The sequence below is a fragment of the Sorex fumeus genome, unplaced genomic scaffold (genome assembly GCF_029834395.1).
Source record: "Sorex fumeus unplaced genomic scaffold, SorFum_2.1 ptg000010l, whole genome shotgun sequence".
In the NCBI taxonomy this organism is placed as follows: domain Eukaryota; kingdom Metazoa; phylum Chordata; class Mammalia; order Eulipotyphla; family Soricidae; genus Sorex; species Sorex fumeus.
In genome coordinates this window covers 20,599,651-20,617,957 of record NW_026606067.1, presented here as the reverse complement: position 1 = coordinate 20,617,957, position 18,307 = coordinate 20,599,651, and the positions used below count along the sequence as shown (strand labels likewise).

The following is an 18,307-nucleotide window of genomic DNA, read 5'->3' as shown; positions in this document are numbered from 1 at the left end:
GAAGGCTTCTTGGAGGAGAGACAGGTCAAGCCTAATTTCAGGAGGGTGGGGGGGGGAGAAGCTTTCCTGGGTCTTCTATTTTGGGTCACTAGCAAAGACACAAACTGCCTGTATCACTCTCACTGGAGCAATGAGTGTCTGTTGATAGTGACTGAGACCTACACAGGACAGCCCTGCTGGACAAACACTCTCTGGAAAGGGTGTACTCAAGAAGTGGTGCAAGCATTGTTTCTTTTGAAATGAGATCCCTCTGTGATCCTAATTTGTTTCTGGCCCCGAGTTCAGATTTCAAGTTCTCAAGCAACACTGTGCATGGTGAAGGGGGGTTGGGATGAGTGGGGTGCTCTGTTCTCCACTGCCTCCTGTTCTGGAGATAAAATCTGTTTATTTTCAGAGTGGTCTTCTTGTGTCCAGAGATAGTCCTATGCAATCACCTCTCCCTTCAGAGCTTTTTCAAAGACATATACCTAAATATTTCTATATTACATATAAATATAAATACAAATATAGAAATATAAATATTTCTATAATACATATAAATATAAATAATCCTCCACTACCTCTGCTACCCAGGATGCCATGCTCCAGGGTTGTTTCCGGATACTCGGGTCAGGACTCATGCACGAGGACGGGTAGGCGGAACTCTGTGACCTTGGACTCCAGGCTCAACGGGACACAGGAATAGAAATCCTCTGCCTGATACCACCAATTTCCGGTGACCCAGGGATTAAACCCAGAAGTCCCACCCTACCGGTACCAGACAAATGCCTCATCGGCAGAATTCCACTAACTCCTCTACCTCCACTACCCAGCTGCTGCCATGCTCCAGGCTGCTTTCCCAACCACGTGGCTCCAAAGCGGTCATGTGACACATCATAAGACACTTAATACCCATCTTCCAAGATTACCACACCATATTTGATGGGGTTCAAATATGGTTTGAACCATGGGAAAACCTGCAATGGTGATTAGAAGCCGCCCTAAAAGCCTCTATCCCTCTGGAGAGCCTGGCAAGCTACCAAGAGTGTCCCACCCGCAAGGCAGAGCCTGGCAAGCTATCCGTGGCATATACAATATGCCAAAACCAGTAAATACAATGGGTCTCATTCCCCTGACCCTGAAAAGGCCACCAATATGGCAGAGTTAAGAAGGATGAGGAAGGAGAGGCTGATAAAATCTCAGGGCTGAACTTCACTGCCAAAATGAAGAAGGACAAAAATGACTACCTGTACTTTCAATGCACGTACATGGCAACAGATGCATCCATCGACGACCTGAAGGTGCAATTGGGGAAGATCAAGTACGACATCATTGGTCTGACCAAGATGAGAAGGTATCAATGACAACACGCCGTTTTTGAAATTGGATAACTGTTCCTCGGAACATGCAACAAAAGAGGCATCGGAGGTATTGGTGTCTTTGTCAACATGAACTTGGCCATCAGCATTGATTCATTCGAATGCTTAACCACGAGAATTGGATGATTACACTTGAATAGATGTGGCTCACTGCCAGCAGTTTCTATCTTCGTTGTCTATGCACCAACATACAATTATGATGAAGGAAAAATTGAGGAGTTCTACATGGAGCTGGAGAAGTTCTATAAAGAAGACCACACCTTCTACAAGAACATTGTTGGTAATTTTAATGCCAAGATAGGACTGAGAAGATCAGCCAAAGAGCTCCACATTGGGACCCATGACCTAGAATGGAACGAACAGGGTGAGAGACTATCTGAGTTCATCATGTTAACCAAGACCATCCATGGTAACTCACAGTTCCAGAAGGCCTAATCTAAACATTGGGCATGGGAGTCTCCCAGTGGACGGTTCCACAACAAAATTGATCACATCATATTCAACTGATGGTTTTGCCTGACCTATGTCACTGTGGTCCCCAAATTCCAAACGAGATTGGACCACCCTCTCCTTCGTGCAAAATTCTACTTCACAGAGCAGGGAGAAAGGGCTGCAAAGTTTAAGAAGAGAACTCCCAGAATGACAACCAACTGGGAGCTCTTTGGCACTATGGCAGCAACATGGGAAAATGCCATCATTGACAACATTAATGAAGAATATGATTGACTGGTTCAGCACCTCCATATTTGTTCGAGGAATGCCGAGAGAGAGATAGCCACAAAAAGATGCCTGTCTTCGAAAACGCCCGAATTCATTTGCCAGCGTGGTTTGGTGCAAACCTCAGGCAACCACAAGCGAATGTCCAAGCTTGCAAAGCAGTGCAGAGAAGTGATAAAGGAAAACCTCAAAGGGAGAAGAGTAGCAGTGCTGGCAGATGTGGCAGAAGCAAGGGAAAGCAATCACAATGCCTGCCTATTCTTCACCAACTACAAGACCAAGATGACTGCCCTTTGATGTCCTGATGGATCTATCACTTCTTCCAGAAGGGCAATGGAGAAGATTATCCATGACTTCTCCTTGGATCTCTTCAATAGCCATGTCCATCTGCCCACATACCAAATTTCACAGGATGGATATGTCATTCCCAATGTTCTCCCTTCCGAAATCCGACATGCCATTTCGTCAGTAAAGAAGCGAACAGTACCTGGCCCAGACAAGGTCAGACCCGAACACCTGAAGAACCTGCCGTCAGTATTCATCCAATACCCTGGCTCGGCTCTTCACATGCTACTTGTCTGAATGCAAGTTTCCGTCCCGATGGAAAACCAGCAGGACTGTACTGCTGTATAAGAAGGGAAACATCCACAACATTGGCTATTATTGCCCAATGTACCTGTTGTCTGTCATCTACAAGCTGTTCAGTCAAGTCATCCTGAATAGGATTGGCAGAACACTAGATAAAGGATAACCAGGCAAGCAAGCTGGGTTCCAAAGAGAATTCAGCAAGACCACAATATCCACTCGATAACCAAGCTCATTGAGGTTTCTTGGGAGTTCAAGATGCTGCTCTCTATAAAGTTCATTGATTTAAAGAAGGCCTTTGATTCTGTTGAGACTGAAGCAGTCATCGAAGCCCTAGCCAAATAGGGCGTTCAAACTCAATACATCAGGATCCTCCGTGAACTGTATTACAGATTCACTACCAGGATCTCACCATTCTACAAACAAGTGATCATCCATGACGAGAGAGGGGTTTGACAGGGTGATACCATTTCACTAAAACTCTTCAGTGCCACCTTCGAGAACATCATCTGATGACTGGAATGGGAAGGAATGGGAGTGAAGATAGACGGTCAGCAACTATACCACCTCCACTTCGCTGATGACATCGTTCTAATAACACCAAACATTAGCCAAGTGGCACAAATGCTGGCCAACTTTGATCATGAGTGTGGAAAGGTTGGACTACAGCTGAATCTCAAGAAGACAATGTTTATGAGAAATTGTCTCGTTCCTGACGTTCCATTCACTCTCAATGGAATGAACATCTCCGAATGCAACAGTTATGTGTACCTAGGTTGAGAAGTCAACATGACAAATGACCTGGCACCTGAGTTGTGCAGAAGGAAGAGAGTGGCGTGGAACACCTTCAAGAGCATTGAAGAAATAACTAAGAGGATGAAGAGCATCCGGCTTTGGGCACATCTCTTCGATGCCACTGTTCTTCCTGCACTAACATAAGCCTCAGAGATCTGGGCCCTGCAAAAACAGGATGAGAATGGTATTTGGGTCTCCCCAAGAGGAGTTGAAAAAGCTATGCTAGGAGTACCATGTTTCACTCAAGTGAGAGAAAGAATTCAGAGTTCCAACCTCCATCGATGATCAAGAATCATGGATGGTGTCTCATTTGCCAAGGCATCGAGAATCAGATGGGCTGGACAAGTAATGCGATTTGGAGACGACCACTGGACTAGACCCATTACCAACTGGATTCCACAAGATGTCAAAAGATTGTCAAAAGATTGCGTGGCAGCCCACCTACGAAATGGTCAGACTTATTTGTCAAGACCCTGAATGAACCCCATTAAAAATGGGGCGACAAAATGAACAGAAGCTTTCTCAAAAATGAAATTTGAATGGCTAAAAGGCACATGCAAGAAAGCCGGGTTCCGGCATCATTAATCATCAGAGAGATGCAGATCAAAACCACAATGAGATATCATTTCACACCACAGAGACTGGCCCACATCCAGAAGAACAAAAGCAACCAGTGTTGGCGTAGATGTGGTGAGAAAGGTACCCTCCTTCACTGTTGGTGGGAATGCCGACTGATTCAGCCCTTTTGGAAAACAGTATGGACGATTCTCAAAAAATTAGAAATTGAGCTCCCATTTGACCCAGCAATACCACTCCTGGGTATATAACCCAGAGAGGCAAAAAAGTAAAGTCAAAGTGACATCTGCACTTATTTGTTCATTGCAGCACTCTTTACAATAGCCAGAATCTGGAAAAAACCTGAGTGCCCAAGAACAGATGACTGGTTAAAGAAACTTTGGTACATCTACACAATGGAGTACTATGTAGCTGTTAGAAAAGATGAAGTCATGAAATTCATATACAAGTGGCACTACATGGAATGTATCATGCTAAGGAAAATGAATCAGAAGGAGAGGGACAGACATAGAAAGATTGCATTCATCTGGGGAACATAAAGTAACAAAATAGGAGACTAACACCCAAGAATAGCCAAGATAAGAATCAGGAGGTTCACTCCATGGCTTGGAGGTCAGCCGCACATGCTAAGGGAAAAGGCAGCTCAGATAGAGAAGGGAGCACCAAATAAAGGGTGTTGGGAGGGTCCTCCCAGGATGCGAGATGCGTGCTGAGAGTAGACTATGGACCAAACTTGATTTCCACTCAATGCCTCTTTTGCAAACCACAACACCCAAAAGGAGAGAGAGAACAAAAGGGAATATCCTGCCACAGAGGCAGGGTTGGATGGGGGGAGGGGATAGGAGGGATACTGGGATCAGTGGTGGTGGAGAATGGGCACTGGTGGAGGGATGGGTGTTCAATCATTGTATGACTGAAACCCAAGCACAAAAATTTGTAAGTCTATAACTGTACCTCATGGTGTTTCACTAATAAAAATTAAAAAAAAGACCATGAATGATTGATTTGAGGCTCTTTGTGTTCCAAGAACGAGCAGACGCCATTGGGCTACACTATCATGTGACAGGGATGAATGGAGACATTACTGGTGCCCACTCAAGCAAATCAATGAGTAACAGATGTCCAGTGGTCAAGTGATAAAAGTAATTTTTTTCTATTAGTAAAACACCATGAGGTACAGTTATAGACTTATAAATTTTCATGCTTGGGTTTCAGTTATACAATGATTGAACACCCATCCCTCCACCAGTGCCCATCCTCCACCACCACGGGTCCCAGCATCCCTCCCACCCCCCATCCCCCGCCCCACCCTGCCTCTGTGGCAGGGCATTCCCCCTTGTTCTCTCTCTCTTCTTTTGGGTCCTGTGTTTTGCAAGAGAGTCATTGAGTGGCAATCATGTTTGGTCTTACAATGATCAAACACCTTTCCCTTCACCAGTACTCATTTTTCACTACCAAGAACCCCAATATAACCCCCTGCCACCCCTCCCAATGCCTGTGAGGCAGATGATTTCTACTTAACTCTTCTCTACATTGATTACACTCATTATTTTGACAAAAGATGCACCATTATTGTTTAGGAACAAAGAAATCTGTAACTGGCTGTGATCAATTAATTGTAAACACCACTGCACTCGGACCAACCTGACAGGCTACCGTATGTATATGCAGGCTACAGGGCAGAGTCTGGCAACCTCCCCGTGGCATATCCAATATGCCAAATACCAGTGCCAATGATGGGTTTCATTTTTCTAACCCTGAAAGAGCCTTGAATATGGCACTTTTTAAAATCTCAGGGCTAAGACGAAGGAGACGTTACTGGGGCCTGCTTGAGGCAATCAATGAACAACAGGATGATTGTGATCCTGATCGTGATTATTGTTTAGAATTCCCCCCACCCAACAATAAGAATTGCTGAAAAGGCATTGTGAAATACTTTGTTTTCTATAGCTGGTTATGATAATCATATAATGATTTTGGATTTCTACAAAGAGCCAGATAATTACGAGATTGATTTCTGTGCGTTTGGTGTTATGGCTGTGCCGGAGAGCCACTCGTGGGGGGCAAGTTGTGACCTCAGTAGGGCGTGCAGGACGAGCTGGTACTGTCCCCCTTCCCATGAGACTGCAGTTGCCCCGTCATACCGGCTCATACCTGGCTTTCCTATAAGCTTTGAGGCGGCAGCCACCTTGTATGTGGTCCAGATGCATTTCTGCCAAAGGTGCTGGGTTTCGAGATTTGTTTCTGAGTCTCTGGGATCATGGCCGTTATCAGCTTGATCAGGAGCCAGAGAGGCCGTTTGTAGGAAGCGACTCGGAGTCTCGTTGGGATGGGGAGGAAAGGGCCAGTTCCACCCCCATCTGGTGAGGCCCCGCGTGTCTCATCACTGGAGGCCCAAACCTGACTGTCCAGTGGCCTCTGGAGGATAGTGGTCACCAGGTCGCCAGGGGGAACAAGCCAAGGCACAAAACCTATTCCCACCTGGAGTGGCCCAGCGCCAGTAACCTACTGCAGGAACAGGACGCATTTCTGCCAAAAGCCTTTGGGTTCTGAGATTCATTTCTGAGTCTCTGGGATCATGGCCATTAAACAGTTCGATTAGGAACCAGAGAGGCCATGCCTCTAGTTATATAGCTGAGCCAGAGGTGGTTTGTGGGTGTGTCTCCCACATACCTAACTTTTGGCCATTTACTTTCTTGGTAAACTTTGCCCCAAGTTTTTGGGGTCTGGCCAAAGGCACAGCAGCAATTTTGGGGTATCTGAAAGTCTGATAGTGCCATCAGGCTGCTGATGCACTTGCCTCACAGGTACAGATTGGCCTGCTTGCAGCACTATACCCCCGAGAATAGTATACTATTATTGTTTTATACCTGCAGTGCTGCTACACCATGCATTAAACTTTCTTGAGCAAAATTTCTCAAGAAATTTCTTTCTCTTCCCTCCTTTCCTCCACTCTGTTTTGTGTATACTGTGGTCCACACTACATTGGGCTTTTAAATTTGTGTGTGACTCATATTCCGACTGGATTAAAGGTCCTGACTCCAAGCGGCCATCTCTTCCTTTGCATCATTTTTGCAAAGCATCCAAGCAAGGTATTTTCATACCCACTCCATACAAAGAAATCTATCTGCAATGAATTATTGAAGACTGAAGTTAAGTAAGATACATGGAGTCATAAGAAAAGAATTCCCAAGGATAGGCATGGGGTATTAAAGGAGGCTATTAGAGATTAAAGAAATAAAATAAGCATTTGATGGAAGTGAATAATAACATTATCTCCTGAGATAATTGGCAACAATCATTCTTTTAAATATATTTGAGGCGGTATTGTTAGAGTGCCTGAGGGCTCCTTCCACCAATTCTCTGCCAACTGGACTGGTACTCAATATGAAGTCCAGAAGAAACAGTGTCACTTTTAGTACCAGGGATGACTAGGTCTATTTCAGCAATCTGGGGACCTCCAGAGCTTGGTGATGCTCAGAGGATCATGTGGTTCAGGGATCAAACTGGGGTCAACTGTATACAAGGCATGTACCTTAACACTTGTACTATTTCTCTGGCCCCAATAATCAATATTTTAATATAAAATTGATCATTAAGGAAAACAAAGGACTAGAAAAATGGCTTTTGCTTCATCTTTTCTTTTTTCTTTTTGGGTCATGCCCAGCCATGCACAGGGGTTAATCCTGGCTCTGCATTCAGGAGTCACTTCTGGCAGTGCTCATATGGAATGCTGGAAATCGAACCCAGGTTGGCTGCATGCAAGGCAAATGCCCTACCCGCTGTGCTATCACTCCAGCCCCGACTTTTGCTCCATTTTAAAGAATGAAAGTGACTGAATTTGGGACACACAGATCTCTGGAGAGTGTGGTTCCCTATAAGTGAAAGGTTGGAAGTCATTAAACCTTATATTTGCTGACATAGGTATTTGCCATGTTCCTCCAGGACCATTATCATCTGTTTGTTCCAGTTCTGTGCCATGCAAGCAGTATCCAGGTAAATAATCCAGTTGCTCAGTTCAAAGAAGGAGTTTCTTAAGTGGGATGGATAAAAATACAGGAAACTGAACATAGAACCCCTCACCCCCCCCACACAGATTAGTAACTTGACCTTTTGACTTGCACATTAATCTTCTGCCACTTTAGACTCTGTCTGTCTAGAACTATTGAGAAGGTCTAGTTGGAAAACCAAGGAGGCCAGACTTTGACCTGTGAGTCATCCATCAAAGTAATGTTACATAGGAACCAGCTTGACCAAGAGTGAGTTTGCTTTTCCTCTGTCATATGCCCACTGTGTCTCAGACTTCTCTTTCAGCTAAAAGATCTCTGAAACATTGTAAGATTTCAAGGTTCATCTCTGGTCCTGGAATCATCATCCCCTTATTTTTACCTCCAAAGCCTCTCAAAAATTGCATTCATACCTTATTTGGAAATACTCCTTTTTGTGGTTTGAGAGTCACACCTCCTCACACCTGACATTGCTAGAAGACCATGAAATACCAGGGATGAGACCTGGACCTCTGCAAAGTCTGTGCTCATCCTTTTCACATTTTTATTTTATTTTTTTACTTTAATGAATCACCATGAGATGCAGTTAAATACTTACAAACTTTCATGATTGTGTTCTAGTCAAACAATGTTCAAGTACCCATCCCTCCACCAGTACCAATTCTCCACCACCAATGTTACCAGTATTCCAATATCCCAGTTCCCAGTATTCCCAGTATCCCCCCTTCCCACCTCCTGTCTCTGTGGCAGGCACATTCCTTCTTACTCTTTCTGTCCTTTTGGTTGTCATTGTTTGCAGTACGGGTATCAAGTGGCCATTATGTTTGGTCCATAGTCTACTTTCAGCACATATCTACCATCCCGAGATATCTCTCCAACCATCATTTACTTAGTGTTTCATTCTCTATCCCAGCTGCCTTTTCCCTCAGTGCTTGAAATCAGCTTCCAAGCGGTGGGGCAATCCTCCTGACCCTCATTTTTACTGTTCTTAGGTGTTAGTCTCCTATTATGCTACTTTATATTCCACAAATGAGTGCAGTCATTCTATGTCTGTCATTCTCTTTCTGACTCAACTCACTTAGCATGATACTCTTCATGCTGATCCACTTACATGCAAATTTTATGATTTCATTTTTTTCTAAGAGCTGCATAGTATTCCATTATGTAGATATACCAAAGTTTCTTTAACCAGTCATCTGTTCTCAGGCACTCAGGTTTGTTTTTTTTTTTTTTCAGATTCTGGCTATTGTAAATAGTGCTGCCATGAACATACAAGTGCAGATGTCATTTCTACTGTACTTTTTTGCATCTCTGGGATAAGAATAAGAATAAGGCCCTCCCGTTGTTCATCGATTTGCTCGAGCAGGCCCAGTAACGTCTCCATTGGAGATTATGTTGTTACTGTGTTTGGCATATCGAATACATCACGGGTGGCTTGCCAGGCTCTGCCGTGCAGGCGAGATACTCTCGGTAGCTTGCCGGGCTCTCCGAGAGGGGCGGAGGAATTGAACTCGGGTCGGCCATGTTGGCTGTGTGCAAGGCAAACGCCCTACCTCTGTGCTATCACTCCAGCCCTCTGGATATCACATCTCTGGGATATATTCCAAAATGTGGCATTGCTGGGTAGATTTCTATTTTTTTTGAGAAACGTTCATACTGTTTTCCAAAAAGGCTGGACCAGTTGTCATTCCTATCAGCAATGAAGGAGAGTCTCTTTCTCATCCACACCAACACTGATTGTTTTTGTTCTTTTGAATGTGTGCCAGTCTCTGTGGTGTGAGATGACATCTCATAGTTGTTTTGATCTGCATCTCCCTGATGATTAGTGATAAAGAGCATATTTTTATATGCCTTTTGTCTATTTGGATTTCTTCTTTGATGAAGTTTCTGTTCATTTCATTGCCCCATTTTATGATGGGATTGGATGTTTTATTCTTGTAGAGTTCGACCAGTGCCTGGAGAGGTATTGGGTGAATATCCTTTCCCATTCTGTATACTGTCTTTGTATTCTGGTCACTGTTTCTTTTGAGGTACAAAAACTTGTTAGTTTAAGAAGGTTTCAATTGTTTATCTGTTTCCACTTGTTTGGTCAATGGGGTTTTGTTCTTGAAAATACCTTTAACTTCAATGTCATAGAGGGTTTTGCCAGCCTTCTCTTCAATGTACCATATGGATTCTGGTATGTTGAGGTCTTTAATCCATTTTCATTTGATTTTTGTGCAAGGTGTTAGGTAGAGGTCTGAGCCCAGTTTTTGCATGTAAGCTGTCTAGTTTTGCCAGCACCATTTGTTAAAGACTTTTCTTGCTCCACTTCGCTTCTCTTGCTCCCTTATCAAAGATCATATGCTCAAAGCTTTGAGGGTATGTGAAGGCTGTTCAACCTTATTCTACTGGTCTGCGGGTCTGTTTTTGTTCCAATACCATTGCCGTTTTAGTTATTACCACTTTGTAGTACAATTTGAAGTTGGAAAAGGTGAGTCCCCCATCTTTTCCCCCCAAGAATTACTTTAGCTATTCATGGGGCCTTATTGTTCCATATGAATTTCAGTAGTTTTTGAACAATTTCCTTAAATAATGTCATGGGTACTCTTAGAGGGTCACACTGAATCTGTGTAATACTTTGGTGCTGGAACTTGTCAAATGTTTTCTCTGCATCATTGATATGGTAATATGTTTTTTATCTATTGATATGATGGATTATATTGATTGACTTGCGAATGTTAAACCATCCTTTGTACTCATCCTTTTGTGCCATCTATCCAACCCATAGGAATATTCTTTTATCGGGGGAGTGCCTCCCAGTTGGTGTTTAGGAGGCCCAGGGATCCCTCTGGTGAGTCGAATCCACTGGGGATGGGGCTGATGGTAATACTTTGGGGAGTATTGCCATTTTGACAATGTTAATTCTTTCAATCCACTAGCAGGGGATATGTTTCCAGTTCCTCATGTGCTCTTATATTTTTTGAAGTAGAGTTTTGTAGTTTTCTTTGTATAGATCCTTTACCTCCTTAGTTAAGCTGATTCTGAGGTACTTGATTTTCTGAGGCATGGTTGTGAACGGGGTTGCCTTTTTCATATCACCTTTCTCTCTCTTTCATTATTTGTATATAGGGAAGCCATGGACTTTTGGGTGTTGATTTTATAGCCTGAAACTTTGCTATAAAAGTTTATTGTTTCTAGGAGTTTCTTGGTAGAGGCTTTAGGGTTCTCTAAATATAGTATCACGACATCTGCAAATAGTGAGAGTTTTATTTCTTCCTTTTCATTTGGATGCCCTTAATGTCTTTTTCTTGCCTAACTGCTATGGCAAGTTCTTCCAGTACTATATTGAACAGAAGTGGTGAAAGTGGGCATCCTTGTCTCATCCCTGATCTGAGAGGGAAGGCTTTTAGTTTTTCCCCATTGAGGATAATGCTTGCCATATGCTTGTGGTATATGATTTTGACTATATTGAGAAAAGTTCCTTCAATTCCCATTTTGGTGAGAGTTTTCATCATAAACCGGTGCTGGAACTTGTCAAATGTTTTCTCTGCATCATTGATATGGTAATATGTTTTTTTATCTATTGATATGATGGATTATATTGATTGACTTGCGAATGTTAAACCATCCTTTGTACTCATCCTTTTGTGCCATCTCTCCAACCCATAGGAATATTCTTTTATCGGGGGAGTGCCTCCCAGTTGGTGTTTAGGAGGCCCAGGGATCCCTCTGGTGAGTCGAATCCACTGGGGCTGGGGCTGATGGTTCTATGTGGATTGGTATTCACTAAGGATGTAGTAATGCTTGGGCCCCTCCCTGTAGTCCTGGGATTATTCAGAATACCCCAAGGCTGCTCCAGAGCCCACATAGCTCTACCTGGCAAAGCTTAGGGGACCATGACGTGCTAGGAATCAAATTTGGGGTGGACATTTGCTAGGCATGAACTGCTATGTTATCTCTTGATGCTAAATATTTTTGTTGGAAAGAAACAGAAAGCAACATACTGCTTCTTTTAAATAAGATCAGATGGTTCTAAATACTTCTATAGACTGGGCTCTCTGGAGACATAGTCCCATCAGATCAATTTTTGCCATCAATGACCATAGGTTTCTCAATGACAGACCAAGACCAGTCTAAGTAAGTGATCTTTCCTAAGAGACTTCCAATTTTCCTGGATTTCCCTGCGAACAGCTAGGCCTAATTAGAAATCACAGCTTGAATTAGTTAGGTTGGAGAATTTGTTAACAAGCCTTCCCCAGCTAAACAAAGATTGATTTCATCTTGATTCGTCACTTCATTATCTTTCCATGTTCTGCTTCTACCTTCCCCCACCCGACCCCATTTAATTGCAAGAGTTTCTAGATTGATCCATTGATTAAGAAAATTGGGATGAAGATAGTTTGCGTGCTCCACTTAATTTTTATCTCTGTCATGAATGCTGGAGGAAATATGGCTTCTTAATAAAAAGAAAACAGTCTAGAACAATATTATGCAGTTTATAAATTCCATTGAACCACTGTAGAAATAAACAAGGCTACTGAATCACACAAATCCTCTCACAATTAGGCCACACAGAACCAGCTGCTTGACAAAGAAGATTGTGAGCCAAAGAGGAAAACTTTGAAGATAAATATTGCCATATGTGAAGAGGAAAAAAAAAGAAAACCCCAACAAACCTTAAATGCATGGAGCATCGTTTTCAAATATTGTTCGCCATGGGAATAAAGGATTTTGTTCTATGACCCGTGATGATAAGCATCCTCTTCAGAAGATAGGATAGAATTACGAATCAGATAGGAGTTAGTGGGGTCCAGATCCATGCAAAGCTGACCTCTCTCTTGCCTTTTTTCTTCATTCTTTCTTTGCCATGTTGCCATTTCTCACCACTCAACATAGAAAATCAATTCTTTGTTCATCTATGTGCATTGTCCTCTTGGTACCTCAACTGAAGCAAAATGTAAAACGCAAGACTGGCCTCCCAGGACTCTGAGCTGGGAATTATCCCCAAGTCAAAAACTCATTTTACTATTTGCTAGTTTACCCAGAAGACTCTCCGAAGGAGATGGTCCATTTGAAAGACAGGCATGAATGTGTGAATGCTCCCCTGGCTTAATGGATGGGTAGACTGTCCTGGCTTTGACAGTAACTTCAGGTCATGGATTAGTCTTGTCACCACTTCCTTTTTTTTGTTGGCCTTGAGAGTGACTTGCATTTCAACTACATTTCTCATTCATCTGAACTAGGATCCAGAGAGGGACAACAACTGCAGGAATACAAGAAATTTCTAGGTGCCAAAAGTTTTTCTAATCATACTAAAGTGTTAGTGCCAGACATCAGTCACCACAATAAAGCCTAGAGTGAAAAGCATCCAAAGATTAGCAGGAATATTAATTCTGCTCAAATTTTTAGGGTATTTAACTCAGCTATTAGTATTGTCACTTATCACTTGTCATCCAGTTGATCATCGATTTGCTCAAGTGGGTGCCAGTAACATCTCCATCCATCCCTGTTGCGTGCTAGTATAGCCCAATGTCATCTGCTCACTCCAGGAACATGAAGAGCCTCAAACCATTTGTTCAGGGTTTTTTTTTTTAAATTTTTATTAGTGAAACACCATGAGGTACAGTTGTAGACTTACAAATTTTTGTGCTTGGGTTTCAGTTATACAATGATCCAGTACCCATCCATCCACCAGTGCCCATTCTCCATCATTTACATTTTTTAAAAAATTTTTGTTAGTGAAACACCATGAGGTCGATTGCCTCGAGCAGGCCCCAGTAACTTCTCCTTCGTCCTAGCCCTGAGATTTTTAAAAAAGTGCCATATTCAAGGATCTTTCAGGGTTAGGAGAATGAGACCCATCATTGTTACTGGTATTTGGCATATTGGGTACGCCATGGGAAGTGTGCCGTGTGGGCAGGCTACATTCATTAGCCTGCCAGTTTGTCCAAAGTAAGAATGAGATAATAAGATGTCGCACAGCTGCAAATGCTGCTGCGCACTTCCGGGAGCTGGGTTTTATAGTCTCTGGGTCTTGGCCATTGATGGAATTAAACGGCGCCAGTTGGTGGGTGTGACCCCTGCCTACTGGAATATGGAGGATCTGGGTGGAGGATGCTCAGCCCTGATTCGAGCAGGCTTGGAGATCTCAGCCCTGGGACCCGCATGCCTTTGTTCCTCTGCCGGTACCTTCATGTGTGTGGAGAGTGGTCTCAGCATGGTGGTGGCTGGTTCTGGAGGTCTTCAGTTGCCGGAGCCATGGTCGAGGCGGGGAGGGAAACTCAACCCGCTCCCCTCCAAGGGGCCCTAGCGAGGACACCAGGTGCGGGGGCAGGAGACACCATGAGGTACAGTTGTAGATTTATGAATTTTTGTGCTTAGGTTTCAATTGTACAATGATCAAACACCCATACCTCCCCCAGTGCCCATTTTCCATGACCACAGGTCCCAGTATCCCTCCCACCCCCATCCCCCCATTCCACTGTGCCTCTGTGGCAGGGTATTACCTTTTGTTGTCTCTCTCCTTTTGGGTGTTGTGCTTTGCAAAAGAGGCATTGAGTGACAATCATGTTTGGTCTATAGTCTACTTTCAGCATGCTTCTTCCATCCTGGGAGATCCTCCCAACACCCTTTATTTGGTGCTCCTTTCTCTATCTGAGCTCCCTTTTCCCCTAGAATGTGTGGCTGACCTCCAAGCCACAGAGCAAAACTCCTGGTACTAATCTCAGGCACTCTTGGGTGTTAGCCTCCTATTTTGTTACTTATGTTCCCCAGATGAATGCAATCTTTCTATGTCTAGCCCTCTCTTTCTGACTCATTTTGTTTAACATGATACTTTCCATGTACTACCACTTGTATGTAATTTTCATAACTTCATCTTTTCTAACAGCTGCATAGTACTCCATTGTGTAGATGTACCAAGGTTTCAGGGTCTTGATGAAGAAGTCTGACCATCTCATAGGTGGGTGGCCGAGTATCCTTTTGACGTCCCATGGAATACAGTTGGTAACAGCTCTAGTCCAGCGGTCATCTCTAAATCGCATTACGTGTCTGGACCATCTGATTTTTGATGCCTTGGCAAACAAGACAGAGTTCCTGATTCTTGATCGTTGATGGAGTTTGGAACTCCAGATTCCTTCTCTTACTTGAGTGAAATGTGATATCCCAAGCATAGCTCTTTCTATTACTCTTTAGGATACCCGAATAGCATTCTGGTCCTGTTTTTGTAGGGGCCAGGTCTTTGAGACATATGTTAGTGCAGGAAGACCAGTGGAGTCGAAAAGATGAGCCCGGAGCTGGAGGTTATTCGTCCTCTTAACTACTTCTTCGATGCTGCTGAAGGCGTTCCACACTGCTCTCTTCCTCCTGTGCAGTTCTGGCGCCAAGTCATTCCTCATGTTGAGTTCTCAACCCAGGTACACATAGCTGCTGCATCCGAAGATGTTCATTCCATTGAAAGCAAATGGAACATCAGGGAGCAGTTCATTTTTCATGAAAATTGTCTTGGTGAGATTCAGCTGTAGTCCGACCTTTCCACACTCACGGTCAAAGTTGGTCAGCATTTGTGCCACTTGGCTAATGTTTGCTGTTATTAGAACAATGTCATCAGTGAAGCAGAGGTGGTGTAGATGCCGACCATCTATCTTCACTCCCATTTCTTCCCATTCCAGTCGTTGCATGATGTTCTTGAGGGTGGCACTGAAGAGTTTTGGTGAAATAGTATCACCGTGCTGAACCCTTCTCTTTATGTCGATGATCACTTCATTGTAGAATGGTGAGATCCTGGTGGTGAACCAATAATACAGCTCATGAAGGATCCTGATGTATTGAATTTGAAATCCCTGTTTGGCTAGGACTTCAGTGATTGCTTCAGTCTCAACAGAATCATGAATTCTCTCGAAACTTAAATGAGCTAGATCACTGTGTGGATAGGGTCGATCATGCTGAATCCTTTTCGGAACCTGGCTTGCTCGCATGGTTGTCCTTCATTTAGTGTTCTGCCTATTCTATTCAGGATAACTCAAGTGAACAACTTGTAGACAATGGACTGCAGGCAGATTGGGTGATATTGCCAATATCGTGGATGTCTCCCTTCTTGTACAACAGAACGGTCCTTTTGGTTTTCCATTGGGATGGAACCTTGCATTCAGACAGGTAGTGTGTGAATGCCAAGCCAGTGTATTGATGAGTACTGGTGGCAGATTCTTCAGAAATTTGGGTCTGACCTAGTCTGGACCGGGTGCTGTACGCTTCTTCACTGATGAAATGGTGTGTTGGATTTTGGAAGGGAGAACGTTGGGAACGACATATCCATCCCACAGAATTTGGTATGTGGGCAGGAGGATGTGGCTATTGAAGAGATCCAAGTAGAAGTCATGGATAATCTTCTCCATTGCCCTTCTGGAAGATGTGATAGATCCATCAGGACGTTGGAGGGCAGTAATCTTGGTCTTTTAGTTGGCGAAAGACAGGTGAGTGTTGCAAATACTTTCCCTGACTTCTGCTGCATTGGACTGCACTGCTGCTCTTCCCACTTTGAGGTCTTCCTTTATCGCTTCTCTAGACAGCTTTGAGAGCTCGGACATTAGCTTGTGGTTGCCTGAGGCTTGCGCCAAACCACGTTGGCGAATGAACTCAAGAGTTTGTGAAGACAGGCATCTATTTGTGGCTTTTCCACTCTTGGCATTGCTCATGCAATCATGGAGGTGCTGGACCAGTCTATCATATTCTTCGTCGATGTTGTCAATGATGGCATCTCCCCACGTTTCCGCAATAATGCCAAAGAGCTCTCAGTTGGTGGTCGTTCTGGGAGTTCTCTTCTTAAATTTTGCAGCCCTTTCTCCTCACTCTGTGAAGTAGAATTTTGCGCAAAGGAGACGTTTGTCTGATCCTGTTTGGAATTTTGGGACCACAGTGACATTGGTCAGGCAAAATCATCAATTGATTATGATGTGGAACATCCACAGGGAGACACAGGTAGTCATCCACAGGGAGACTCCCATGTCCAACATTCAGATTCAGCCTTCTGGAACTGTGAGTTACCATGCATGGCCTTGGTCAACATAATGAATTCAGATAGTCTCTCACCCTGTTTGTTCCATTCTAGGCCACGGGTCCTGATGTGGAGTTCTTCGGCTGATCTTCTCGGTCCTATCTTGGCATTAAAATCACCAACAATGATCTTGTAGAAGGTGTGGTCTTATTTATAGAACTTCTCCATATGCATGTAGAACTTCTCAATTTCTTCTTTATCATAGTTGGATGTTGGTGCATAGACAACGAAGATAGAAACTGCCAGCAGTGAGCCACATCTATTCAAGGGTAATCATCTGATTTCAGTTGTTAAACATTCGAATGAATCAATGCTCATGACCAAGTTTGTGTTGACAAGGACACCAACACCACCGATGGCTTTATTGTCACATATTCCAAGGAAAAGTTCTTGTCCAGTGTCAAAAATGGCATGATGTGATTGATGCCTTCTCGTCTCAGTCAGACCAATGATGTTGTACTTGATCTTCAGTGCTTGCACCATCAGGTCCTCGACGGATGCTTCTGATGCCAGGGTATGTGCATTGAAAGTACAGTCATTTTAGTCCATCTTTGCTTTGACAGCCTAGTTCGGCCCTGAGATTTTATCAGCCTCTCCTTGCTCATCCTTCTTAACATCAAATATGGTGTGAACCATGGGAACACCTGTAAAGGCAATTAGTGGCCACCCTAAAGCCTCCATCCCTCTCACAGAGCTCAGCAGGCTACCAAGAGTATCCCTCCCGCACAGCAGAGCCTGGCAAGTCCTCCGTGGCAGATTCGATATCCCCAAAACAGTAAAAACAATGAGCCTCATTTCCCCTTACCTTGAAAAAGCCCCCAATATGGCAGTGTGTTAGTATTATTATCTTTGTAAAATCACTAATTTGAGGACTCAGAGAAAACCACTATCTCATTACAATTTTTAAAATATTCTTCTAATATCTCCTTATAATGCATTATCTTTTAGATAAGGTGGTCTTCCTTCGGTCCTGATAGGTAGCACCTTCGGTCCTGATAGGTAGCACCATAGCACTGTAGCACTGTCCTCCTGTTGTTCATTGATTTGCTCGACCAGGCACCAGTAACGTCTCTATTGTGAGACTTGTTGTTACTGCTTTTGGTATATCAAATACTCCACAGGGAGCTTGCCAGAGTGGCAACATAACAGTTGAAATATGCAATTACAATATTATATTTGCACTATTTATCAAGAAATTCTTTCCAACCTTTATATAATAAGAAAATGATTGTCTC

The 18,307-nt window shown here is 43.5% G+C and overlaps 2 pseudogenes; one reads left to right on the top strand and one right to left on the bottom strand.

The window, feature by feature from the left end:
* Window positions 1-1,247: 1,247 nt before the first annotated feature.
* On the top strand, window positions 1,248-8,360 carry LOC130019938 (craniofacial development protein 2-like; annotated as a pseudogene).
* Window positions 8,361-13,340: 4,980 nt separating this feature from the next.
* Window positions 13,341-17,603, bottom strand: LOC130019937 (craniofacial development protein 2-like; annotated as a pseudogene).
* Between the last annotated feature and the right edge of the window lie 704 nt (window positions 17,604-18,307).